The sequence below is a fragment of the Protopterus annectens genome, chromosome 4.part0, assembly GCF_019279795.1.
Source record: "Protopterus annectens isolate FY-2018-M chromosome 4.part0, PAN1.0, whole genome shotgun sequence".
Taxonomy (NCBI): Eukaryota; Metazoa; Chordata; order Ceratodontiformes; family Protopteridae; genus Protopterus; species Protopterus annectens.
Genome location: NC_056733.1, coordinates 1,005,485,948 through 1,005,513,915, shown reverse-complemented (window position 1 = coordinate 1,005,513,915; position 27,968 = coordinate 1,005,485,948).

The following is a 27,968-nucleotide window of genomic DNA, read 5'->3' as shown; positions in this document are numbered from 1 at the left end:
CCACTGTATACAACTTCATTAACATTCACTTTTTCAAGGTTACCTAACTGAAATCATTTCAAACTATACTCACACTGCCCACATTATTACAAGCCAAATAAAAAACACTTTCCCTCTACTACATCTTGCTATGCAACTACTTTAGTGTGAGGACATTAACCCTAACCCTGGTCCAAAAAGCAACTTTACCTATTCACTTTCCAAACCACACAGCAAAGATCCTCTAAAATTTCTTAATATCATTCTAAAAAGTCTGCTCAGTAAACTCATAAACCGCATATATGAATTTCTTATCTTTCCACAGACATCTTCTTCATAACTGAAACTTGACTAAACCTGAAACCAGAAACCAGAAATGAGGAAATACGCTATAGTATACTGACAGGAAAGGTAATCATGGAGGTGGGGAATACGCTATAGTATACTGACAGGAAAGGTAATCATGGAGGTGGGGAATACGCTATAGTATACTGACAGGAAAGGTAATCATGGAGGTGGGGAATACGCTATAGTATACTGACAGGAAAGGTAATCATGGAGGTGGGGAATACGCTATAGTATACTGACAGGAAAGGTAATCATGGAGGTGGGGAATACGCTATAGTATACTGATAGAAAAGGTAATCATGGAGGTGGGGAATACGCTATAGTATACTGACAGGAAAGGTAATCATGGAGGTGGGGAATACGCTATAGTATACTGATAGAAAAGGTAATCATGGAGGTGGGGAATACGCTATAGTATACTGACAGGAAAGGTAATCATGGAGGTGGGGTAGTCATTTTTTTGCCACAACACACTACATCAAATCCCAGTTCAATAACACAGAACTAATTCTCAAACTTAGCACCCCCATAAAAACGGATTGCAATAAAAATGTCGCACCTTCAATGTGTGACCATGTAATCCCGAAAGCAACTTTTCGACATTTGAAATGAGTGAAAAAAAATGTTGACATCATAACAGCGAATGCATACTAGCATTCACTGTTATGGATTCAACATTTTGAATGCAGATCGCACTATAGAGGGGATCAGGAAATGTACCCTTTCCCTCACTGTAGTGTGATCTTGGAGTTTGTATATATAAGAAGCAGGGGGTGTGAGGTGCACAGCCCCCACATGGCACCAGATGTTGAGGTAGGTTCAAAAAATGTCAACAATTCGATTTCAAATTGTTGACATTTTTTTGTTTATTTAAATCAATCGCCATCATAACTTTTGACAATATTTTTCAAGTATGTAAGTACTCGTAAAAAAACATTTTCAAAAATATGATTGTAAAATCATAAAAAGATCTGCTTCATTGCTCTTTACATCCCCCAGACAATTTTATCCCAGCAGTTGTAGATATACTCTCCTAGGTCATTAGCAGCATACCCAGGATACATTTATTTTGGGCAACTTTAACATAGATTGGAAATCAATCCCCATGAACAAATCACAATATTCAGTAAAGTTATATGGATTCACACAATGTATTACTACCCTCACTAGGTATCACACAATAACGCAGCAATAATACACTGGATTTTGGCATGTAATTCTAGCAATATTATATCCACCAGCACTGGTTTAGTCTTAGCCATCTACCAACATATACCTATAGGCATCCTGTATGCATCCCGAAACAATATCATCATAACATAGCTCATAATATCACACAATTTGTTAAACAAACATTCACATCTACTATAAAATTGGTTCCCTTTTACGTGATCGTAGGCACTGTTCTTTGAAGGTGTAATAGTTGAACCAAAAACATTGCAAACACTAAACCGCGAATGGCCACATATGCAAATTTTTTCCTAGGGAAAAAATTCAGTTGGTCGTTCTTGCAGTTTGCCCTGTTCCCCAATGTTGAGCGATCTCGGAGTTGGTATATTTAGTTGGAGGGGGTTGAGGGTGAAGCCCCCCACTTGATTAGGATTGGGAAGTGTGTTTCGTTTGTTTACGGTCTCACAAATTATTTCCCTAGGAAAATATTTGTGGACGTGGCCGTTCGTGGTTATGTGTTTTCGATGTTTTTGGTTTGACTATTACACATTCAAAGAACAGTGTCTTCTATCGTGTAATATAGACCCGTAAAATCATGTACCTGGAACACATTGAAATATGTATCATTAGATGCTGCAACCCTAGTATTTATTCAGATCTTTTTAAGTATACTCAACAGAATGATCCCCACAAGAAAAAGTCGTTAAACTAAAGAATTACTCCATAAGAGGTAAAACCCAGTAATGCTGGCAAAACAGAAAACTCAACAGAACTACCACAATTTCAGGGAACTTTATAATCTCAGTAAAAGTAAAGTCACCACAAAAAAAAAAAAAAAAACTTGCACACCAAAACCCTAACCAAAGCAACGTTGAAACTTATTTTTGGCTCTCCATAAATAAGCTCCAACACCCCAGCCGAGCCAAGCAACCAACCATTCCACATACCCATCTTTTCCATAGAAGCTGTTTCCACTATTTTCAACAGATAGTATATTCTCTCATACCCAATATCTACTTAGACCAGCTCACAGCACAACAACTAGAGGGTTGTCGATACCATCAACCTTTATACAAATAAGGGCAAATACTATTCACACTATTGTTGGATCTGCCAAAAGCTTTTGACACTTGTCTCACAAGACAAATGGCTCCAAAATCTACAGTGTATCCTTCTTTTACACTCCAGTTAACAATGGTTCAAAAGTTAGTTAATGAACAGACATCAAGCTGTAAAGTTGCAATCTGCTCTAGCTTCCTTTCTTTTAGTTACTGTTAAGGTACCTCAAAGATTAATCAGGGGTCCTCTACTATTTAATATATTCATAAAAGACCTCCACAATACAAGCATCCCTTGTTCAGTATGGAGATGGATCAGACATAAAACTTCTCCAAAGCAGATTACAGCCTTTTGAGGGATGGTATAAACAGCTTCACAGCCCCCTCCCCCTCTGTAGGAACTGGCACCAATATCCAAAACTACACAAAACCACTATACAAGCATTTATATAGCTGCATGGAATCAAGAATACCCAACAGGACAAATCATGCTCTACAAGGAAGAGTAAACCTGTCTGGTGGACATCAGCAATAAATAAACTCAATAACAAAAGGAAAAAAATTGCTGTCCAAGAGCAAGAAGGAGCAGGTGCCCAATTGAAAAGAATGTCTCCTTAGCCTGAACAAGCAAATAAGAGCACTAGTGAAATCCTCCAAAGCAACCTTTGAGTCCAGATTTGCCACATCTACTAAAGACAATCATAAGGCCTTCTTCACATATGTCCGTAAGCTCAAAGGAAGCACCCAGATCTGTTCAGAATTGGTGGTCAAGGACACCACATAAACAAATGCCATAGATATAGCAAACTTGCTGGCTGACAGATTCAGTGAAAACCTTACTCCTCTGCCCCCCCATCAGTAAATCAGGACATCCCCAGTACCTGCCCCCTTCCCCTTATATCTAGGGGAACAGGTCATCACTGCTCTCTCAAAGGCAGAAAATACAGTCTCCATGGGACCTGATAACATCCCAGGCTGCGTCCAACATGAAATCCGGCAGAAACTTGCAGCACCATTAGGCACCCTATTCAACCAAAGCCTGTGTACTGGCTTCATCCCAGCTGAGTGGAGGATAGCCACTGTCATCCCTTTACACAAAGATGGAGCATCCACCGATCCAGGAAATTATAGACCCATCAGCCTAACTAGCCTGATCTGCAAAGCCATGGAAAAGATTATCATGGACTTCATTAACAAGGACAATGTTAACCTCCAAACACTTGATCCCACACAGTTTGGCTTCATCAAGGGGAGGTCATATCTGCTAACTTTGGTTGACTTCTTTGAGACAGTCACCAAAGCCATAGACAAGGGGAAGATGGTGCACACCACCTACCTTGACCTGGCGCCTTTGACACTATTCCCCACTCGGACATAATAGATAAACTGTCTCAACTAGTCATCAATCCATATGTTACCAGATGAGTAGCAAACTGGCTTACTGATAGAACCCACGTAATTAAAATAGGGGAAGCCACCTCAAGCAGTAGACCCATAACAAGCGGCGTACCCCAGGGTTCAGTCTTGAGGCCTCTGTTATTTGAGATATACTTTTCTGAGGTGCAGGCCAAAACTAGTGGGCTATGGCTGATGAAGTTTGCAGATGACTGCAAGCTGGGTGCTGTCATCAACTCCCCTAGTGATGTGGATGTCCTCCAAGAGGGTCTCACTCAGACAAATGACTGAGGTCAGAAACATGGCCTCAAGCTGAATACCAAAAAATGCATCATCATCCCCTTTGGAGAGAGTGATGTCCCCACAAATTATAACATTAATAACAATGTCCTAAGCACGCAATCAGTCGTGAGGGATTTGGGTAACCAGGTTTACAGCAACCCAACTTTTGACCACCATGTTGCTTCCATAGTACGGAAAACCTTCTACATGGCCAACCTCATAAATAGGGGTACCTCATCCAGGGACAAGGAAGTCATAACATCCCTGTATTCTTCCCTTATAAGGCCCATTATTGAGTACAACACCCCTTTTGGCATGTACCTTGCAAAGCACATGCAGCAGCTGGAGAGACCACAGAGGTTCCTCATCAGGAGAATCCAGGACCTCAAACATCTACCATACACAGATAGGCTAAAAGCCCTATCCCTTTACTCAGTTTCATACAGACTCCTCAGAGGTGACCTCTATCTAGCATACAAGGTGATCACAGACTCCACCTTGATGGGACTGCTGCATATCCGCAAATCAAACTCTATTCGAGTAACCCACATGCTCAGCCTCAACCTGGTCTGTGACATCAACAAGACTTGTTGGCAGGACAGATTTGTGTCCCAGAGACTCCCCCATCTATGGAATAGACTCAATCTCTACATCATGTAGAGTACATTTTACCCCTTTTTAAGTGCAACCTGGATAAATGGATGGGAAACAGAAAATATACCCCTGGGATTCCACCGTGTCCCTGCTGGACAGAGGCATTGGGTGCTGATTTGTCTAAACATGGGCTAAACTCTTGGCCAGTGATATAGGGGTCTCAAGGCCAACAGCCTAGTAACCTCCTATGATCTCTCATCAGTGTGGCTTACATCCTGCCTAAACTCTAAACAGTTACCAGGGATCCTTTCATTCCAATGAAGCTTAGATAGACAGCTCCCAACCTCTGCTAAATCCTAAAAAAATCAAAATGCTTCTGTTCATCCTTAATTTTCACTCAGATGCTAAACTGCTCATCAAAATCAATTCCTCAAACAGCTATAGATGAAAACCTAAAATTTGACCTGCATGTACAAGAAGCAATCAAAAATGCAACATGAAAAACTTGGAACATTATACCAAATAAAACAGTACCTCACTGAATCTGCATATGTACTACCAACACTAATCCATGCCTGCTTATACACATAAATCTCCATGCCAACCAAATCTCCAAGCTACAACACAATTTCCAGGTTTGCATACAACCTCCCATATAAGGTCCATCACTGCACTGCCTTCAAAAAAATGGACTGGCTAGAGCTACCTCATTACCTCTGCTACTCACAAGTAGTTGTAGCCCCCAGTTTTGTGCATAAACCTAACACATGTCCAAGCCTAAAAAGTATCCTCCAGACCTATCTAACCCTTTGAAGCCTACAGTCAATAAACAAAGCATTACTATCCACTAACAAAACCAATAGCTCAGCAGGAGAAGCCTTTATTCCATTTACACTCCAAAGTATGGATCTCACTACCTCTGCCATTAAGCCTCTATAAAAAAACTGTCCACTATCAAAGATCAACTAAAAGCCCAGCAAGGGCACCTGGCTATGCTAGTGCTCTTCACCATGCCAACTCTAACCTAAACATCCTTCTCTCCTTTTTATCATTGTCCAACATTTCTCTCACCTTCTAAAACATTTGGGCCTTAGTAATAAACTGTGAAGATTTAATTGTAAACCAAATGTATGTAGTCTAAGCCTCTTGTAGCTGCTCTTGTATTCTCTACTTCTTGACATTAATGGCCACAACTAACACTGTTAACACCTGTGAAGATTGGGGGAAGATGAGCGAAGGGTGCCAGCCTAGTCAAATAGAATTTGATACATAATTCTATCATTTGTAAATATAGATGTAAAATACAGCCTTGTTTCTTAAATGAAAGAAAACACTGGAAAATGTGAACTTCAAGATTATAGCAACATTGCCATCTGCTGTAAGGAAAACTAGGCCAAGCATTTCATCTGTTCTTTTGAGGTCAAAATTATGGCTTGTATATCTTTTGATCTAAACAGTGGTGCTGAAGAGGCTAACTGAACACATTCTTTCTATTGTCTTAACTTAAAGAATAATTACTAGAGTGTACATTTGAAATGTCTTTCATTGTTGTAGTTTCCTGAGCAGGTGTTAGATTGTTAAATAATGTAGCCTTTTGGCCTGGGAACTCCAGACTAAGTGTCAAAATGATGTAATGTGTATACTGGGAGAAACTAAGTGTCAAAATAATGTAATCTGGGAGGTCCCAGCAGAGATGTTTGTTAGTGAGTTTAAAAACTATTGTTCAGAGAGAGACTGTAAGCATTTTGATCTTGATCTCCAACTCTCAGCACTGCCTTATGCTCTCTTTATGTAAGTAGCATCTTAGAAGTATGTTTTCTTGTAGTAATAGCTAGGAACTTAGAAGAAAGTTAGACTGTTTTTTCTGTTATATCAGAACTTTCCTACTGTATTGTTTTAAGTTTCTGTGTGATCTCTGAACTATTAGATATCACTGTGGTGTAGTAGTATTGTCTTGTGTTTTTAATTATTTATTATTAAATATTTAAAAAAAACTTTTACCTGTGGCTGGTTTGTGTAGAGATAAGTAAGCTCTAGAGTACATTGCTTATTTATAGAGTTTATTGTACAAGGCCACTCTAATAAGCCTTAGACTGATTAGTCACATTACCAACTGGATAATAACATTGCACAGTAATAATTGGATACCCTTTTAAGGGCATTTGGGTAGCTGATAAGTATTAGCCTGTGGTGGCAGTAATTACTACTGTATAGTCTGGGTAAAGGGGCACAGCTGGAGAATCTGTGTCAGCCTTTCCCAGGAGTGTCTGTGAAGTTGTATAAATACTTACCTCAAAGTGTGTGTGGTGTGTCAGCTACCTGGGAAGGGACATGAAGCACTGGTGGGACAGAGAGGGTTACTGGAGGTTAGCTTGCCAGCTAGGCTGAGATCTGGACCCTATAGCTGTGGCAGTGGGGAGTCTTATTGGGGACCTGGGGAGCAAGGGAGCAAACAGCCCCAGACTGACTGTGATCTCTGTGTGTACTTAAGAGAAATTGTACTTTACTGTGTGTATTTGTTATCCTTTCCTCTTATATGAGACGTCCTCCCTGGTATTAGTTGTGAGGATTTAGGCTCCTTGATTGCTGGGCCAGGGCATGGCTATCACATAGTGGTGACAGTGGTTGGGATAAGATATCCTCATGGTTTGCAGTGATGTAGGTAGAGTGAATCCTGTAGCTTATGTACAGTGATCTCTGAAAGTCCTTTGTACTCTAAATCAGCCATGCAGTGAATTCCCGGAGTTCAGATCATAATTATTTTATTTCTTTTGTTAGCTTAGTTAGTCAGGGTGTGCAGGCAGCATGTCAGTACAGGAGTATGGAAAGCTGACAAGGAGCCAGCTGGTGGAGATGTGCCAGGCTAGGGGACTGGTGCATGGAAACCTGACTAAGGCAGACCTGATTGCAGTCGTGGTTACAGCTGCATCAGAAAACAGCATCCAGGAGGACAATCAGACTAGCAGTGGAGATACAATATCCTTGGAGAATGGACAGCTTAACCTTTCTGCAAATGACACTCAGACTGGCAGTGGAGATACAATATCCTTGGAGAATGGACAGCTCAATCTTTCTGCATTGGACTTAAAAATCCAGCTGGAGATAGAGAGACTTGAGTTGGAGGCCAGCCGTTTGGAGATAGAAGCTGAAGAAAAGGAGCGTCAGAGGAAGCATGAGAGGGAAATGCCAACTCTTCACCAGAGCCATGGAGGTAATGGGGAAGGGAGTAACTGGACCCCAGAAGCATAACAGGTCAGTAAATTTCTTCTGCAATTTAAAGAGGGGGATAATTTTGATAGTTTCATTCATATGTTTGAAAGGGTATGCAAATGGTATAGTGTTGTCTAAAGGCTCTGGGTATGGTTCCTGACCCCCTTACTCCATGGGAAAGCTGTAACTTGTATATCACAAATGTCTGACTCTGTCTGTTTTGAATATACTGCTGTAAAAAATGTCTTTTAGAATGTTTTACGCTAACACCTGAAATGTATAGGAAAACATTTTGTGAGCATAGATGCAAGGCAGATGAAAATGTATGTGAATATGCTGTTGAACTGAGCACTTATTTTCATAGCTGGGTGAGTGGATGTCAGGTCACTACTTTTGAAGGGCTGTCAGACCTTTTGGTAAGGGAACAAGCCCATAGCACTTTGCCTGAGGACATGAGGATCTGGTTAGCTGATAGACAATGTGCTACTTCAGATGAGTTGGGGAAGAAGGGAGACCTATACCTGGCCAGCAGCGCAGCCCTGCACAGGAAGGGGACCCAGAGTACTGCTCATGGGTCTAAAGGAACCCATGGTGGGCAGCACAGACTGCCCCAACAGAATCTGCCAGTAGCAGGGAAAGCCACTAGTCCAGGTACACATTCAGGAGCTAGCATTAAATGTTTTGAATGCACCCAGTGGGGCCTTGTGGCATACAGATGCCCATGGAGGCAAGGCGGGGAACCAAAGGTGAGGGAGGCAATAAGTGGGAAAGACAAAATGCCAATAGTGGGTTGTCTTAAGGCAACAGGGGTATGGAACTAACATACTGCAGATGCCCTGAGAGGGAAGGATTCAGATGAGGCACTACCATGTACTTATGCAGTTACACACAGTGAGGCTAGGAGACAAGCATGTGGGTCTGGTAGCCTGGGGGACACCCAGACAGACCACATACTTGCAGCCAGGACTGATGAGGTGGTTACTTCAGGGAGGAAGCTATGCTGTAGCAGTGAAATTGAATGTGAGCCAGAGCTGCTTGTGGGTACTGATGTTCCCTTGGACAGGGTAACTGCAAAGGTAGAGGTGAGTAGTAGTACCCAGGCTGACAGTGAGGCACCACTGTCAAAGGATGCCAGACTTCCTGTGGAAGGGGAACTGGGAAGGGTTACAAGGAGAGAGTTGAGACAGGCTCAGCTCTCAGACCCTACATTGCAAGGCCTTAGGCAGGTAGCTAGAGAGGCACCTAATTCACAAGGGAAGAGGGGATCTGTATACTGGGACAAAGGGTTACTGTACAGAGAGTGGACCCCCGAGGGAGGGCTAGAAGGTGAGAGAGTACAGCAGTTGGTAGTGTCTAGAGCCTACCGTCTGGCACTTCTAGCCATAGCCCACGATATTCCCTTTGCAGGTCATATGGGCATAAAACGTATAAAGGAGCGTATTATGCAGAATTTCTATTGGCCTGGAATTTCCAGAAATGTAACAGGGTACTGCAGGACCTGTGAGCAGTGCCAAAAGGTAGGCAAGGCAGGAGACAAGGTGAGAGCTCCTTTGATGCCTTTGCCTGTGATTGAGGAACCATTTCAGAGGGTAGCTATGCATATTGTGGGTCCTCTGAGTACCCCAAGTTCCACAGGGAAAAAGTATATCCTAGTGATAGTGGATTATGCTACACGATACCCTGAGGAAGTGGCTTTGTCCTCCATTGAGGCAGAGAAGGTGGCAAATGCTTTGTTAGAGATTTTCAGCAGGGTAGATTTCCCAAAAGAAATATTGTCTGACAGAGGTGCCAATTTCATGTCAGACCTGCTGGCTTGTCTGTGGAAATCCTGTGGGGTGAAGCACATGAAGACCACCCCCAGACTAATGGTCTTGTTGAGAGGTTAAACTCTACAATCAAGTCCATGCTATGGGCATTTGAAGATCAGTTTAAGAGGGAGTGGAACAAATATTTGCCCCATCTGTTGTTTGCTTACAGAGAGGTTCACCAGGAATCTATAGGTTTTTCACCCTTTGAGTTGCTGTATGGGCGTAGGGTTAGGGGACCTCTAGATTTAATTTGAGATGAGTGGGAAGGGGAGTGTGAGTCTCACAAGGAGTCTGTTATGGCATACGTCCTAAACCTCAGGACAAGGCTCAGGGAACTCTTGGGCTTGGCCCAGGAGAACCTAGCAGAAGCCCAACAACAGAAAAAGATGTGGTATGACAGGAATGCTCGAGCTAGAAAGTATGCTGTGGGGCAGCAGGTAATGGTTCTCATTTCTGTCAGACACAACAAGCTGCAAGCAGCTTGGGAGGGTCTCTACAAGGTGGTAAGAAAGCTAAGTGATGTTAACTACATGGCGGAAGTGCTGGGCAGATGGCAAGGGCACAAATTGTACCATGTTAACATGATGGAACCTTACCATGATAGGGAGGCCCTTGTGCTGAGTATTTGTAGTGGATTGCAGGAGGAGTCTGAGGGAGATCTGGGGACTGATCTCCTCAGTGAGGCTTGGGCTGACACCTCAGTGGAAGGGGTAGCAATGTCCCAGCAGCTATCTCCTACCCAGGTTCAAGAAATCTGAGCAGTGTTGCAGAACTTTGTGGACATGTTCACTGGGAAACCCGGGTGCACCCACCTGGTGCAGCACCAGGTGGATACAGGACCCAAAGGCCTATTAGGCAGGCCCCTGAGAGAGTCAGACAGAATCTGAGGGAAGAGGTAGAGGAGATGTTGGAACTAGTGGTGATTCAACAGTCCAACAGTCCCTGGGCCGTGTCAGTGGTGTTGGTGCCAAATAAGGATGGCAACACCAGGTTCTTTTGTGGATTAAAGGAAAGTAAATAGTCACACAGAGTTGGATGCTTACCCCATGCCTAGGACAGATTGGACCCTAGACCAGCTGGGCGGGGCTAAGTATCTTACAACCCTTGATCTTACCAAGGGTTACTGGAAGGTGCCCTTGACTCCCAGTGCTAGAGAGAAGTCAGCCTTTGTGACTCCTTTTGGCTTGTACGAGTTCACAAAAATGTCCTTTGGGATGAAGAATGTCACGGCGACTTTCCAGAGGCTGGTGGATAATATCCTAGCAGGAGCAGGAGGGTTTGCCCTTGCTTACCTAGATGATATTGCCATTTACAGCCATTCATGGCCAGAGCACCTTCAGCATGTCAGGGAGATGCTGGTCAGACTACAGAGGGCAGGGTTGACCATTAAGTTGAGCAAATGCTAGGTGGGTATGGCAGAGGTCTCCTACCTAGGACATAGAGTGGGGAGTGGTAAGATAAGGCCAGAACCTGTTAAAGTAGAAACTATTCAGGCATGGCCTGCACCTGTTACCAAAAAGCAGATGAGGGCATTATTAGGGACAGCAGGGTACTACAGAAAGTTCATCCCCAGTTATAGTACCATAGCTGCTCACCTCACAGTCCTGACAAGGAAGAACAGGCCAGATAAGGTAGTGTGGACCCCAGCATGTGAGCAGGCATTTCAGAAGCTTAAGGAAGCTTTGGGAGGACCCCCTGTGTTAGCCAGTTCAGATTACAGCAAAGAATTTGTTGTGCAAGTGGATGCTTTGAACCATGGGGTAGGGGCTGTACTTAGCCATATTTCTTCAGAGGGAGAAGAGCACCCAGTGGTTTATCTCTGTCATAGGCTGCAACCCAGGGAGGAATGCTATGCAGCTGTAGAAAAAGAATGTCTAGCCATATTGTGGGCACTGCAGAAACTTCAGCCTTATCTGTATGGAAGAAAATTCACTGTAATGACAGATCACAACCCTGTAACATGGTTAAACAGAGCTAGCTAGCAAAATGCCAAGTTGCTAAGAAGGAGACTGGGTTTGCAAGCATATGATATGTCAGTGTAGCACTGCAGTGGGATTAGCAATGCCAATGCAAATGGACTCTCAAGACAGGGAATGGGGTGAGGGACCCTCAGATAGACCTAACCCTCTCAAGCGGCATTTCTCAAGGGTCACTGGAAAAACTAGCTTGAGTTCTCAAGTAGGGAGAGATGTGAAGATTGGGGGAAGATGGGCGAAGGCTGCCAGCCTAGTCAAATGAAATTTGATACATAATTCTATCATTTGTAAATATAAATGTAAAATACAGCTTTGTTTCTTAAATGATAAAAACACTGGAAAATACAAAATTCCAAGATTGTAACAACATTGCCATCTGCTGTAAGCAAAACTAAGCCGAGCATTTCATCTGTTCTTTTGAAGTCAAAATTATGTCTTGTTTATCTTTTGATCTAAATAGTGGTGCTGAAGAGGCTAACTAAACACATTTTTTCTATTGTTTTAACTTAAAGAATAATTACTAGAGTGTGCATGTGAAATGTCTTTTATTGTTGTAGTTTCCTGAACAGGTGTTAGGTTGTTAAATAATGTAGCCTTTTGACCTGGGAACTCCAGACTACATGTCAAAATGATGTAATGTGTATACTGGAAAAACCTAAGTGTCAAAATGATGTAATCTGGGAGGGCCCAACAGAGATGTTTGTTAGTGAGTTTAAAAACTATTGTTCAGAGAGAGACTGTAAGCATTTTGATTTTGATATCCAGCTCTCAGCACTGCTGTATGCTCTCTTTATGTAAGTAGTATCTTAGAGGTATGTTTTCTTGTAGTAATAGCTAGGAACTTAGAAGAAAGGTAGACTAAGTGTTTTTCTGTTATATCAGAACTTTCCTACTGTATTGTTTTAAGTTTCTGTGTGATCTCTGAACTCTTACATATCACTGTGATGTAGTAGTATTGTATTGTATTTGTAATTATTTCAAAACCTTTTACCTGTCACTGATTTGTGTAGAGATAAGTAAGCTCTAGAGTACATTGCATATTTATAGAGTTTATTGTACAAGGCCACTCTAATAAGCCTTAGACTGATTAGTCAAATTACCAATTGGATAATAATACTACACAGTAATAATTGGACACCATTTAAAGAGCCTTTGGGTAGCTGATAAGTATTAGCTGGTGGTGGCAGTAATTACTACCATATAGTCTGGGTAAAGGGGCACAGCTGGATAATCTGGGTCAGCCTTTCCCAGGAGTGTCTGTGAAGTTGTATAAATACTTACCTCAAAGTGTGTGTGGTGTGTCAGCTACCTGGGCAGGGACACGAAGCACTGGTGGGACAGAGAGGGTACTAGAGGTTAGCTTGCCAACTAGGCTGAGATCTGGACCCTATAGCTGTGCCAGTGGGGAGTCTTATTGGGGACCTGGGGAGCAAGGGAGCAACCAGCCCCAGACTGACTGTGATCTCTGTGTGCACTTAATGGAAATTGTACTTTACTGTGTGTATTTGCTATCTTTTCCTCTTATATGAGATGCCCTCCCTGGTGTTAGTGGTGAGGATTGAGGCTCCTTGATTGCTGGACCAGGGCATGGCCATCACAACACCTAATACTTATTACTTACTGTACTATTATCTAAGGTGTACAGTATGCTAATGCTACCTGAATAACGTGTCTAACGTCCACTTTAATACATATAAATATCGCTATGTTTCCTCATGGTATCCATGTTTACAGCTGTTCCAAATGCTTGTATATAATATATATTCTATTCCAGCATGTTGTGATTGCTATAGTGTGAATGCATTATATGCTTCATTTAATTTCTCCAAGTCTTTTGGGTCTCCAGTACCATGATGGGAATGGACCCCATTCTAAGTCAAAGTATGATTACAGTTTAGGAAATTAGTATTGTTTCAGTCTTTGATGTTAGCTAAAAATGCTCTTTACAGCACCCACAATGTGCCCAGTAATGACACCTCCTGCAATTAACCTGGAGTTACATGTATCATTAACATATCGAAGTACAATTGTAAAGTCTTTTTGAAAGGTCCCATTGCTCCTACTACTACTATTGGAACTGCTTGGGTATCCTTCTTCCACATTGCCCTCATTTCTGCCTGCAAATCCTGGAATTTTATAACGTTATGTCTCCCTGTACATAAGACACTGTAGTCACTGGGTGTGGTGATTTTAATGATCGATGCTACTTTTGTCTACTTTTCTTGCACTATTATATCTGGTTTTCTTCCATCTATTTTTTAAACTGTTGGTAATGGGTGATCCCATGCTGCATAAACTTCATAATTTTCCAAGATGCTTTGTGGCTCATGTTTTCAGTGTTTTTTAGCTATTTCATTATTGTAATGTTTGCACAATCCCCAGTGCAACAGTCTTTCCACATTATTATGCCTTATAGTTTACAGTCCTTCTGCCATTACTATATCATAACCAGCAACAAGATGTGTGACTGCTTCCAATTCTGTTTTACAAAACCTACATTCATCCATTTAACATACATTGTCATAGGTTCATAGGTGTGTACTAGGTAATTGGCCCTGGAGCCTTTACAAGCCTAACCCATAGGATTACCCTGGTATCGTGCCACCAGACATTAGTTCCCAGTGCCTTTGTTGAGTAGAGTCACTGGAGTGATCCCTGTAGTGAATTTTCTATTTCCCATCCACTCATCAAGATTTCTCTTGAAGAGGGCCAGTGAGGTGCTCTGCTTGACATGTATGGGAAGTCTATTCCATAGCATGGGCAGTCTCTGGGTTATGAACCTGTCCATCCATCAATGTGTATGTAGTCCACTATCTAGGGTCGCCACAATTAGCCTTTCAACTTTTGGTTTAAATTTGCCTCTCCTTAACCATTCCTGCATTCTGTCCTGATTAACATGAGGTTGTTTCAAGAGTTTTCTATACTTGCAACAATATTTATGCATTTTCCACATTTCTTGCCTTCTCATCTGATCCCTCACCTTAATTCTTTCTTTTGTTTTTTGGCACATTCAGTTGCTGCCTGATTTTTATCTACTTCTGGTCTGATTTCCATTCCTGCTTGACGCCAATATGCTTCTGCTAAAGTGAACAGAGAAGTGATCATAGACTTATTCTCCTCATGTTTCAAAACTTTTACTATGTTTGTTTTTTGTGAGGTCAGCAGATATGTATGGAGTCCCACGATTGCAGATCTATACAAGTAATCATTTTCGAGGAGGCCCATACCTCCTTCAGAATGGAGAATATATTGTCCTGGTATACACTAATTTTTATAAATCATTTGATGAGCATGAAGCAGCACCCTTCTTGTTTTCCTGTCCAACACCTTTTGGGGCCAGTCAATCACTCCAAAACTATAAGTTAGGACAGGAAGAGCAAATTGGTTTATAGCCTGAACATTGTTCCTAGATGTCAGTGCTCTTTTAGTATTAATTTAGACCTTCTAAAATATTCCTTACTCGGTCTTATTTTCATTTGTTCATGCTTTATGGTTGATCCTTCACCAATTCCCAAATATTTATACACTGCCTCTTGTTCACTTCTTTTATATCACATTCTTGTCCCATACTGATGTTTTCTTGGTGCTGCAGTTTTCCTGCTTTAAAGGTTGCTTTAGCACATTTATCAAGACCAAATGACATTCTTATATCATCTGAAAATGTTTTGACCACTTGCAGTTGTGCTTTCAGTTCCTCATCTTATGAACTATACAATTTTAAAACATCTAAGAAAAGAAGATACGTCTTTACACTTTGTTGTTTTCTGGGAGCCAAATTGTAGCCATGGCCTAATCCTTTTATGTAGACAGCGTAATGGGTTAGGGGCAAGACAAAAGAGCAGCAGTAATATACAGCCACCTTGCAATATCCCCCTTTGAATTTTAATCCCTGGAATAATAATCTTTCCTTTGTCCTTACTTAACTGAAAAGTGGTTTGCCACTGTTTCATGGTCGCTGTGATGTAGTTTATGAGTATTGTATACATTTTTAAGCGCTATTTTTTTCCAAGAATGTGGGATACTTCCAAATGCATTTTTTTTTTGTCTATCCATGCCATACTTAAATTCTTCCCCTTTTTACAGTTCTCCAGTATGACTTTATTTATTTTGACAGTTGTTAACCTGGTATATCTGACTGAGCGATAGCCCATTTTCAGCCAAGGCCTGGGAGGGAAAACCTCATATAGAAACAATTGCAAATAAAGTTACAAAAACAGTTGCAAACAAAGAGTAACAGCAATTACAGAAAATTTTAAATACATAGAATACATCTTAGAAACTTGATTGAATACAAAACAAAAGTCATTAGAGCTATGTAGTTTGATATAAGGTTTGATATTTAACAAGAAATTATCTTTTTTTTCTGTATGACTTTCTTTTATTACCATTTTGTTCTATTGCCAGGATTGAATTTTCTTCTAAGTGTTCTTCTAAATGTAAACGTGTATCTCTAAATGACAATATAGTTTACTTTGACTTTGACTTTAAATGACTATAAACTCTGTCGGCATCAATTCCATTGTATGGAAGGCAAGTTACCGGTCTAAGGCTTTTAGGATAGCTTGCAGATTTGCTCTTAAGTGTGAGTATTGTTTTTCCTGTTGTTAACCAGGCTGGTGTCTGTTCAGGGTGCGCATATAAATAATTCTTACTCGTGGCTAAATCTTCATGTAAAGATGGTAATACTTTTAGCCGGAAGTTAGATACTGAATAAGAGCCTGGGGTTTTCCAGTTCGGAGATTTTCTTAACTATGTTTCAATCTCTCTAGCTGTTACTTCATCCCATTTTAGAATTTCATATCCTGTGCATTTGAACTTCTTATTCTTTATTTTACTTTTAGCCATTCTGCATCTTTGTTATGTTCCACAGGATCTTCATAGATATTTCTCCAAAATATATCTATTTCTTCTTTTTTTGGTAGTGTTTCCATTCCTTTTGCCTTGCTTCCCAATTCTCTATAATACTTTTTTGGGTTGTGAAGATATGTAAAGGCTGCCAGCCTAGCTAGCTAGAATTTTGTAGGTAATTCTGCCATTTGTAAATATTAATATAAGCCACAGGCTTGTTCTCTTAAATGGAAGAAAATGCTGTTAAATGTTGAACTTTGAAAATGTAACCACATTGCACTCTGCTGGAGGAAAGCTGATAAGTCAAGCATTGTATAATTGTTTGATGTCCAAACTTGGAGCCGAGATGTCTAGAGGGAGGCATTCTATCTATTGTTTTGAGGCCAGAGTTAATGGCTAGAATTTATGTGTATAATTTCTTTTATTGCTCTGGCTTCCTGACCAGATGCAAGATCAAAAGGGCTATTAACCTCTGAGTTTCTGTTAGCCTGGGATACCAGAGAATTGTTAAGAATGATGTAATGTGAAGCAGCACTGTGTTATTGATTTAAAGAGAGAGAAGTATTAGAAAACATTTTAGCATTTGTCTTGAGAACATCCATCACCAGCACTCTGCCTATGCTCTATATGTGAGTTTACTTTAGAACTGTGTTTTCTCTTAGATATAGCTAGGAAATAGGAAGATTATATTATTTTTTTCTGTAGTGAGGTCAGAACTTTTCTACTGTATTATTTTAAGTATTTCTCTGTGATCTCTGAACTCTTGACTAGCACTGTGTAGTAAGAAGTATTGTCTTGTGTTTTTATTATTTATTATTAAATATTCTTAAATCTTTCAACTATGGCTGTTTTGTGTAAAGATAATTTAAGATCTAGAGTACTTTGTATGTATATATTTTTTTTATTTTTATTTAATTTATTTAACATTTGTTGACCGGGCTAGTCTATCTGGATATCCACTTTCAGTAGAGGCCCGGGGAGAAAAGCTCCAAAAAATGACAAACGATTTAATACAAATCAAAGTTAGAGGGCACTTGTGATCATGAAGAAAATCCAAAATTGTTTAGTTATGTTAACAATAACAGATAAAATAATTAGAATACAACAACAGTTAAATTCACAATAAAAAATCTCATCCCATTAAATCCACAATAATATATATATATATATATATATATATATATATATATATATATATATTTTTTTTTTTTTTTGTTAATACAAGGAGTAGAGAGGGGATTAGTGATGGTACAGAAAGAAAAAAAGGGGGGGGAGGAATTACAGAGGTTTGCTAAGAATAAGGTAGGAAGGAGAGGTAGTGTAGCTGGGAGAAGTAGTTCAAATTTGCAGGTTATGTGGCATATAGAATCAGAATAGCACAATGTGAAATAATTTAGGAAGAGTAATCTAGTAATATGCAGGAAGGGAGATTTTAGTCAGGGTTGCTGCATGGACAGAGCCAATGGTTTGTGAGATAAAGTTTTAGCTTCTTTTTGAAGAGTGAGGAAGAGGAGATTGTAGTGAGGTCTGTTGGGAGTTGGTTCCAGCATTTCCCTACTACATAGGAGAAAAGTGAGTCTCCTGCTTTATTATTGGATTTATGTGTGGATACTAAAAGTTTGTGAGATGAGCGCAGGTTAGAAAGATTTTTATAGGGACTGATAAGTTTGGTAAGGATTGGTGTTTTTTCAGGAAAGTAAAGAATTTTTTGGGTTATAATAAGTTGCTGAGATAAGAGTTGATTGTGCAATTCAAGCCAACCAAGTTGTTTTAGGTTGCAGCAGTGGTGAGTTCTAAAAGGGGAGCTGGTAGCAAAATGGGCTATACTATTATAGGGGGTTGATAATTTATTCAGGTTGGTTTTCGATAGGTTAGTATATAAAGGTGATGCATACAAGAGAGTAGAGATGAGGTGGGTGTGGGCAATGGTAGTTCTGGCTGTAGGAGTAAGGAAAGGCTTAATTTTGTAGAGGGAGCCAATTTTTTTGTTAATGGATTGAATAGTGGAATTAATATGAGTGTCATAGTTTAAGTTATGGTCGATAGTAACCCCTAAAAGTTTGGTTGTTGTGTCAGGAGATATGACTGTGCCATTTTTAGATATGATAGAGAAATGGAGTGTGTTAGCTTTATGTGTGGGAGTGAATAGCAGTAGTTTAGTCTTATTTGGGTTAAGAAGGAGACAATGCTGTAAGAACCAGTTTTCTACAAGCTGAAAGACATTTTGGGTGAGGGATTGAAGTATGGTAGGGTTAGAGGCTGAGGAGATCAAGGTGGAGTCATCAGCATATTGAATGGTTACTGCTTGGGGGATACTAGAGGCAAGATCATTAATAAATATGGAGAATAATAGAGGACCTAAGATAGATCCTTGGGGGACGCCAAGGGAGACAGGAAGAGGGGATGATAGAGTGTTTTCCCAAAGGACTGCCTGCTTTCGATTATCTAGGTATGACTTGAACCACTGTAGTGCCAGAGTATCAAGTGAGAGAGATTTTAGAAGATTCAAGAGAATTTGATGATTAACCATGTCGAATGCTTTAGAAAGATCTATAAAGACAGCAGATGAGAAGATGTTATTATTGCGGTTTTTATTGATGTTATTATTGCGGTTTTTATTTATGTTATTATTGCGTTTTTTATTTATGTTATCAGTAAAGGAAAGAAGAGCAGTTGTAGTGCCATGGGGGGGGGCGAAATCCATGCTGGGAGGGGGCTAGTAGACCATTAAGAAGGAGGTGGTCGAGCAATTGTTGGTGTATACATTTTTCCATGATTTTAGCTAAAGGAGAAAGAAGGGCAATAGGACGGTAGTTTGAAAGTTCTGTTGAGTTTCCCCCTTTATGAAGGGGAATAATATGAGAGATCTTCCAGATGGAAGGGATAGTGCCTTCTATGATGGTTCTATTTATTAGGATAGAGACAGGGTAGGCAATAGCTTTAGCTGCAATTTGAAGATATTGAGCAGGTAATAAGTCAGCAGAGGGGGTAGAGGGTTTGAGTTTTGAAAGGAGGGTACTGATGAGGGATGTAGATACAGGTTGTAATTGAAAAGTGAGTGGGGAGGGAAAAGAGGAGGGTGGTGCTGATGTAAGAATGGGAGGTAAGGAGTTTGCAAGTGACTGCATAGCTTCGGTAAAGAAATTGTTAAAGGAGTCAGCAATCTGTTTAGGATTATTTTTGGCAATACTAGCAGGGGTTGGTGTCTTAGATGTGCCTGGGTGTAGTAAAGCATTAATCCCTGTCCAGAATTTCTTTGGGTTCTGGTAGTTATTTTGCTGGAGGTGTAAGAAAAAGTTTTTTTTGTCAAGACGTACAGATGATTTAGTGGAATTTCTTAGGTGTTTAAAATTAGTGTGATCAGATGGATCTTTGGTGGCTCGCCATTTAGACCAGAGTTTGTTTCTAAGCAACATTTTGTCTTTGGTTTCTTTTGTGAGCCATGGGGCAGTTTTAGTCCTAATTCTAATGGTACAGGTAGGGGCATGGAGGTTAAGAATTTCGAGGAACTTAGAATTGAAGTAGGCTACTGCTTCATCAAGCTGAATGTATTTTAGGAGTGACCAGTTACAAAGTCTAAGTTCATTTTGGAAAGCTTCAGGGATAAATGTTTTATTGGAGCGAGTGGTTCTGAAGGTCGTAGGTCTAGGTATGTTGGACTTATGTCGACGTAGGTATGTTAGGGAGTGATCACTCATGTCATCGGGAAGGATTCCATTTGTGTAATTTGAAGGGGAGGAATTTATAAGGATCCAGTCAAGGATGGATTCTTTTTTGGTGGGCTTGTGGATTCGAGTGGGTGAAGAGACTATTTGAGTAAAGCCATGTAGGTTAATGTGGTTAGATGGGCTATTGGTATTACAGGTATTCCAGTCTATGTTAAAGTTACCTAGTACTAAGGTTTCTTGTGGATAAGTAGTGGAAAGCCAGCTAAGAATATTTTCAAGGCGGTTGATATTGTTGCCAGGTGGAATATATGAGCAAAGAATATAAATGGCCTTATGAGTGTTTAGTTGTAGTTTAGTAAAAAGAATTTCAGAGTTAGTGTCTGATGGAAGACAAGAGTTTAATGTTGTTAGTTGTAGATCTGTTTTGTAAAGTATGGCTATGCCTCCTCCTTTCTTGTTAGGGCAATCAACTCTAACTATATTGTATCCTGGTGGGGTAATTTCGCAGTCTAGTACTTGTGGTTTTAACCATGTCTCAGTAAGGCATAATATGTCAAAGTTGTGTAGTTGCAGAAGAGCATGAAGCTCAGTCAATTTGTTGTTAATACTTCAAATGTTTAAGTGGGCTACTAATAGGGAGTTAACTGAGTGGTTAGGTTTGTATTGGGATGAGGAAGGATATCCAGGTGTGAAAATGGGAGAGGTAGGGGAAGGGCCTGGGTTTGGGTGAATGTCACCATCTAAAAGGAGATGATGCTGAAAATTGTAAGTAGGAGTTAGTATTCTTCTTCTTCTGGCTTTTTCCCGGTTAGGGGTCGCCACAGCGGATCACCTTGTCCGCACATTGAATGGCAGTGGAGTTTTACGGTGTCGAGTTGCCAGCCCGGCGCCCAACCTTCCACAGAAGGCACACTCACACGCACACCTAGGGCCAATTTAGAGTGTCCAATCCACCTGCAGCATGTCTTTGGGATGTTGGAGGAAACCGGAGCACCCGGAGGAAACCCACGCGACCACAGGGAGGACATGCAGACTCCGCACAGAAGGCACCCCAGCCGAGGATCAAACTGGAGAACCTCTTGCTGTGAGGCGGCAATGCTAACCACTGCACCACCGTGGCTGCCCGTAAGTAGGAGTTAGTATAAGATGTAGTAATGTTTGTGGTTTCTTCCCATGGTGTAGTTTGTAGAGAATATGGTTAACTCTATGATATTTTGGGAAGAAATAGCTTGATGTGTAAGTTATGTTGATATGTTTTAGAGGAAGAGATGATGTAGTAAAGGAAGTTTGTTTAAAGGAGTGTTGGAGGTTAGAGCAGTTGAGGTGTTCGTAGGAAGTACAGATGTAGATAGTGTAAAGAGAAGGGAGAATAGATCATAGGAGAAGGGATATGAGGTTATGAGGGATATATAGTGATACTGTCTAAGTAACTCCAAATAAGCCTTGACTCTTCAGTCACACTTACCATTTGGATAATAATATGGCACAGTAGTAATTGGACACCCTTTGTTAAGGGCCTTTTTAGTAGCTGATATTAGTAGTTAGTGGCAGTAGTTTCTACCTTATAGCCTGGCAGAGATGGGGGTATAGCTGGAGAACCTGTGCCAGCCTTCCCCAGGAGTGTCTGTGTGTTTGTATATAACTCATATCCCAAAGTGTGTGTGTGTGTGTGTGTGTGTGTGTGTGTGTGTGTGTGTGTGTGTGTGTGTGTGTGTGTGTGTGTGTGTGTGTGTGTGTGTGTGTGTGTGTGTGTGTGTGTGTGTGTGTGTGTGTGTGTGTGTGTGTGTGTGTGTGTGTGTGTGTGTGTGTGTGTGTGTGTGTGTGTGTGTGTGTGTGTGTGTGTGTGTGTGTGTGTGTGTGTGTGTGTGTGTGTGTGTGTGTGTGTGTGTGTGTGTGTGTGTGTGTGTGTGTGTGTGTGTGTGTGTGTGTGTCAGCTACTTGGGCAGGGACACAAAGCACTGGCTGGACATAGAGGGTGCTGGAGGTTTTAGCTTGACCACTAGGCTGAGATCTGGACCCTATAGCTGTACCAGTGAGGAGTCTAATTGAGGATCTGGAGAGAAAGGGAGAAACCAGCCCCAGACTGACTGTGATTTCTGTGTGCTCTTAAGGGAAATTGTACTTTACTGTGTGTGTATTTGTTATCCTCCCCTATGTGGACACCCCTCACTGGTGTTAGTAGTGAGGATTGAGGCTCCTTGATTGCTGGGCCAGTGCACGGGCATCACATGGGTCATCAAACTGCTTATTTTGTACTTTTCCTTTATTTTTATCAGCATATCTTCTAAGTTTTTCTGCCTGTGCTGATATTTTTAGTTTATTATTTGTGATAGTGCATGACAGATCCTGATCTGTTCTGGTACTGCACATTCGTTTTATCACGTCTATCTTTTTATGTATTTTTGTTGATCTGTTTCCCCCTTCTATACCCTTCTAATAGTGACACTAATTGTCTTAATTTCTTTATAGTTTTTTCTATTCAATATTTTCATGATTGCATTTTATTTCTCCCCTTCCTTTCCCTTACTGCCCTGTGTTTCTGTAGTAAGACTTTATCTGTTATTAATTTATCTGCACAGTAATATATCCTATTTAGTTCTGTTATATCACATGAATCTCTATGGATAGTCCTAATTACTGTGTTTATTTGTTTTATCAAATGTCTAAATTTTGGGGTTTTATTGACTTTCTGTAGTCTATTTCTTTCATTGATCTTAAAAGGTCTGTCCAGTTCTATTAACTCAAGCAACTCTTCTCTTAGATCATGTTCTTCTAAACTACGGACATATTCTTTGTTCTTTATTTCCTGTGGGCATTCTATATAAAATTCCAGAGCATCTTTCTGTACCACATTCTCTTCAGTTTCATCCTGTTTCATATCCGAACTTGCTGGCCAATCACTCCACAACATTGACTGTCTCAGAGTTGCCACACTTTCCTGTTCCTTGCCTTGCTGTGCAAAAACTGAACATTTGTACTGGTTTCCTATGGAAGGCTCCAAAGTATCTTCACATGGCAAATGATCAGATATTTCCTGCTCCACTGGCTTCTCTTTAATTTGGGGATCCTTTGCTCTATCATAGGTTCATAGGTATTTACTAGGCTAATGATCACAAGGGCCTTTTTAAGCCTAACCATGCATCCCAAATTTCTGACAAGTTCTGATACCCTTGATAAGTGTAAGCAGGGGTTTGTGAGAATAAACATTTACAAGCAGGGGCCTGATAAATGAAAAATTTATAGGTTGCCTTTGTCCATTAGAGGCATAGGTGCCAAACCAGGGATGAATTTCCTGTTTCCCATCCAATTGTCCAAGTTGCACTTAAATTGGATTAAGGAGGAACTCTGATTTACGTGGATGGGGAGCCTGTTCCATAGATCGAGTAGTCTCTGGTATACATACCTGTCTCTCCAGTAGGTCCTATTTATATCACAGGCAAGGGTTAAGTTTTTAGAATGGGCAATTCTGGCTCTGATTGTTTTGTGGATATGCAGGAGGTCCACTGGAATGGGGTCTGATAATGCCCTGTATGCCAGGCATAGCTCTCCGCTCAAAAGCCTGTAGGAGACGAAACACAGGGATAAGGCCTTGAGACAGTCTACACAGGGAATTTTCTTATGCCCTTTATTCTTTTAGTGAGAAACCTCTGTGGACATTACAATTTTTGGATATGCCTGGCTAGGTTCATACCAAAGAGGGCATTGTACTCAATAATAAGTCTGATGAATGCCAAATAAAGTGGAACAATGACTTCCTTGGACTTAGATACCATACCGTTGTTTATAAGCTGAGCAACATAGGAGAATTTCCTCACTGCTGCAAACACATGATGGTCAAAGGCTAGATTACTATCTATGTGTGTCCCTAAGTCCATGACTACTGGGTCAACTCAAAGAGGTGTGTCAGTATGATAGTTACCTGGGATGGGTGAGATCCCAAAGGATACTATTATGCATTTCTTGGCATTTAGTTTTAGTCCATGACTCTGACACCAGTTGTTTGTCTGTGTCAGCACTTTCTGCAGAACATTTGTGTCAGTGTGGGATTCAATGACAGCTCCTAATTTGCAATCATCTGCAAGTTTAGTCAGCCAGAGACCACTGACATTGGCCTTGATGTCAGAGAAGTAAATGCCAAAAGGGAATGGCCCAAGGACTAATCCCTGACTGACTCCACTTGCAACTGGCCTCTTTCTAGAGGTGGACTCCCCAATTCTAACTTCCTGGGTCTTGTCTGTGAGACAGTTGGCTATCCAACAGGTGACATACGAGTTTGTACCTAACCTCTTGAGTTTGTCAATAATGCCCGAGTGGGGTATTGTGTCAAATGCCTTGGCCAGGTCATGGTAGACAGTGTGAACCATTTCTCCCTCATTCATTGCTTTGGTTACATTCTCAAAGAAGTCAACCAGGTTGAATAGGCATGATCTCCTCTTGACGAAACCAAACTGGGTTGGGGCCAGTGTCTGGAGGTTTACTCTATTTCTATTGATCCTTTCCATGATAATTATTTCCATGGCTTTACATATAAGACTAGTGCGACATATGGGTCTGTAGTTTCTAGGTTCTGTAGTTGGCCCACCTTCATGCAGAGGGATGACTGTTTCTGTTCTCCCTTCATGAGGTACAAAGCCTATTTGGAGGCTACAGTTAAATAGTAATTCTAGAAGCCCTGATAGGTCATATTTCATGCTATTTAGAAGGAATCCTGGGATATTGTCTGGGCCCATTGATGCAGTGTTCTTGGATTAAGAACCTGTTCCCTAGTGATAGCAGGAGTTATATCTGATTGCATTTTCTGAAGGGAGGTTGAGGGGGGGACAGGGGTAAAGCTGGAACTGAATTTATCAGCCAGGAGGTTTGGTATATCTTCTGGCCCAGTATAGGTGGCTGCATTTACAGTACAATGAGCTCTGCACACAAGTGTATACTGCCTTTGAGGTTATGGACATAGCTAAAGAATGCTTTGTGGTTGTCCTTAGCCTGGGAGGCCAAATTTACCTCACATTTGGCTTTGGTAGACTTTATTTGTCCTCTGAGTTGTTTGTTTAGTTTCATGAGAGTACTTTTATCCTGCTGGGTGCTACATCTCCTAATTTTTGCCATGATTTTCTTCCTCCTGTTATACAACCGATTGATTTTGTGATTCCACCAGGGAGGTTTGTTTTTTTATTTAGTTCTGTACTTCTTCCTTGTGGGTACAGCTGCCTCTATGCAGCTATTAACATGCTTGTACAGGGTTTCTGTGAACAGTTCTGCATAGGCAGCAGTGTTCTTAGGGTTTATGGGGGCTTGAAAGTGTTCTAGGTTATCACTTAATAGCAGGAGGTTAGCCTTAGAGTAATTCCTGAATATTCCAGGTTTAGCTGGGGGTCCAGGTTTTATTTTTACATCAAAGGAGACCTTACCATCAAAGACATTACACTAGGGGGTGTGTAGCACTCTCCCATATTAGTGAGGACCACATCCAGTATGGTTGTACCCTTGGTTGATTTACTGACTATCTGGTCCAGTGAGTTTGTGCTTATAAAATTGAGGAATCTCTGTGCTTGTACGTTTAGTGCCATATAGGATTCCCTGTCAGTATTGGAGTAATTAAAGTCATCCATGAATATGGTATTGGGTTGGATGGTTAGTGTTTCTAATAAGATTAAATGCACGGTATTGGTTTCCTGGGTCATAGAGGGGGACCTATAGCTGGCAAGGAAGTGGTACTGGATTTTGTATATGGTGACTTGAAAAAGCAGCTCAAGTGCATTGTCCTGTTTGACCAGCATTAAAGCAAATTTATTTCTGATGTAAATAGAGACACCTCCACCTTTAGTCCCTGCCTGTGAAGTAGCTGGTCTAAATATGTGGAAGGCATTATAACTTTGCACTGTTGGTGTGCTCTCCATGGCTTTAAACCATGCATTAGTGACTGCACAGACATCAGCATTCTCTAGGGTGAAGAGAACTTCTAGGGAGTAGAGTTTTTTGTTTAGACTCCAAGCATTGAGCAGTAATACCTTGCTATATCAGAAGTACTTTCAGTTTGGCATTGCCTAAAAAGGCACTATGGGGGAAAAGACAATGTTTTAGCTAATATTCGAAAGCCTAGAGGGGGAAATGCAGACCATCCCTGGCAAAGCAGTGTGATTTGTTGACCATCTCCTTCCATACTGACAAATATTACACCCCCCTTAGAATGCCATCAGAAACTAAGCCAATTATTAAACTCAATCATCTTTTGTTCATATTGTGGCATCACCCTTGGAGAAGGTAAAATGCTGCTCAATGCTAGGTTCATACCAGCCTGAGACACATATTCCAAGAGCTCCATGATGTCTCTTTTCATATAGTCTAGGGGGGTATGTCTCAGGTCATTTACTCCCACATGGATTATGACTGAGTCATATTGGTACTTGTGATCCAATGGTCTGAGTGCATGTGTAATGTGGTGGAGCCTAGCCTCTGATAAGCAACTGACCATGACTTTCTGCTTACTCAGCCTGGTCAGAGGGACATCAGTGCATCTCACAATGGAGTCTCCAGTGAACAGAATGTTGGATTGTGTGGTGGCTTGCCTTATGTCCTTATCCTGCTGTAATGTCATCTGAGTTAGATTTTCTACACTAAATCCTTCTTTTTGCAAGCAATCCATAACCTCAGTTTCTATTTCTTTAACTTCTCCATTACTAATCTTCTTTTCTGCTTTTCCTGTTTGTTTTCTTATTTTTTTGTATTATAAAATTTTCCATGTCTGGATACCTTTGCATGTATTTCTCTTCAGATATCTTTGGTGCTTGTCTTTTTGGATTAGTTAGTTTTGCTTTTTCCTTTGCATAGATATTGCACCACATTAAATCTCTTTTTCTTTCCTATGTCCATATTTTTTCTTCAGATGTCTCTTGCTCATCCTGTTTCCCCTTACCTGGGGGACTCATTGTTCCATCATACTGTGATATAGCCTGTATTGGACTTTCTACACTAAAAAATCCTTCACTTTACAAGCACTCCATAACTTCAACTTCAACTTCTGTTTTTTTTTTAATTATTACTTTACTAATGTTCTGTTCTTCATTCTCTCTTTGTGATCTTATTTTTTATTTTGAAATTTTCCATGCCTGAATGCATTCGCCTATATTTCCCTTCAAATATATTTGGGACTGCCTGGATAAAAAAATTAAAGCGGGATATTTCAAGGAGACTGTTTGTCATCGCTGCTCTTTTGACTTGCCCTTAACCCATTAAGCTGTCGACTTAACAGATTAGGTCATGGTAACAATTTGGCTTCCAGAAACAAAGACTTCTGATTTTCTTTTGTAGATGTTTTAAAATTGTATAGTTCATCAGATGAGGAACTGAAAGCACAACTGCAAGTGGTCAAAACATTTTCAGATGATATAAGAATGTCATTTGGTCTTGATAAATGTGCAAAAGCACTTTTAAAGCAGGAAAGCTGCAGCACCAAGAAAACATCAGTTTGGGACAATAATGTGATATAAAAGAACTTGAGAAAGAGGGAGTGTATAAATATTTGGTAAATGATGAAGGATCAACAATAAAACATGAACAAATGCAAATAAAATTTAGTAAGGAATATTTTAGAAGAGTAAAGTTAATACTGAAAACAGCACTGGCATCTAGGAA